This window comes from Penaeus monodon, chromosome 32 (genome assembly GCF_015228065.2).
Source record: "Penaeus monodon isolate SGIC_2016 chromosome 32, NSTDA_Pmon_1, whole genome shotgun sequence".
Taxonomy (NCBI): Eukaryota; Metazoa; Arthropoda; class Malacostraca; order Decapoda; family Penaeidae; genus Penaeus; species Penaeus monodon.
The window spans coordinates 23,057,227-23,057,551 of record NC_051417.1 but is presented as its reverse complement, the minus strand read 5'-3'; the positions used below and the strand labels follow the sequence as shown (position 1 = coordinate 23,057,551).

The following is a 325-nucleotide window of genomic DNA, read 5'->3' as shown; positions in this document are numbered from 1 at the left end:
CCGTTTTAATTTTTATTCATTTTTCGCTCGACTTCATTTGCTCTTCCCCTTCCACTCACTTTTTACATTGCTTAAAGATGCATAAACGAATGAATAAAGAAGTGAATAAACGCATAAACTAGTAGACAGACTACATTGTAGACAGATAAGGGTGATAGACAAAGAGGTAGCTAGAGACATGGTCGTAGAAATAGATGAGGAAATAGGTCAGTCAAGCCAACATTTCTTCCTTTCTGCTTCCCCAGTTTATAAACACAGTGCAGGCGAAAAAAGGATAATCAGTGTAAACGGTTCAATCCTTCATACCTTGGCCCTCCTTACCATA

At 38.2% G+C, this 325-nt stretch overlaps 1 protein-coding gene across 1 annotated transcript in view; it reads left to right on the top strand.

Moving 5' to 3' along the window:
* LOC119593728 (discoidin domain-containing receptor 2-like) overlaps positions 1 to 325 on the top strand; it is a gene marked incomplete at its 5' end in the record, with an annotated part of 119,890 nt that overhangs the window by 86,650 nt on the left and 32,915 nt on the right.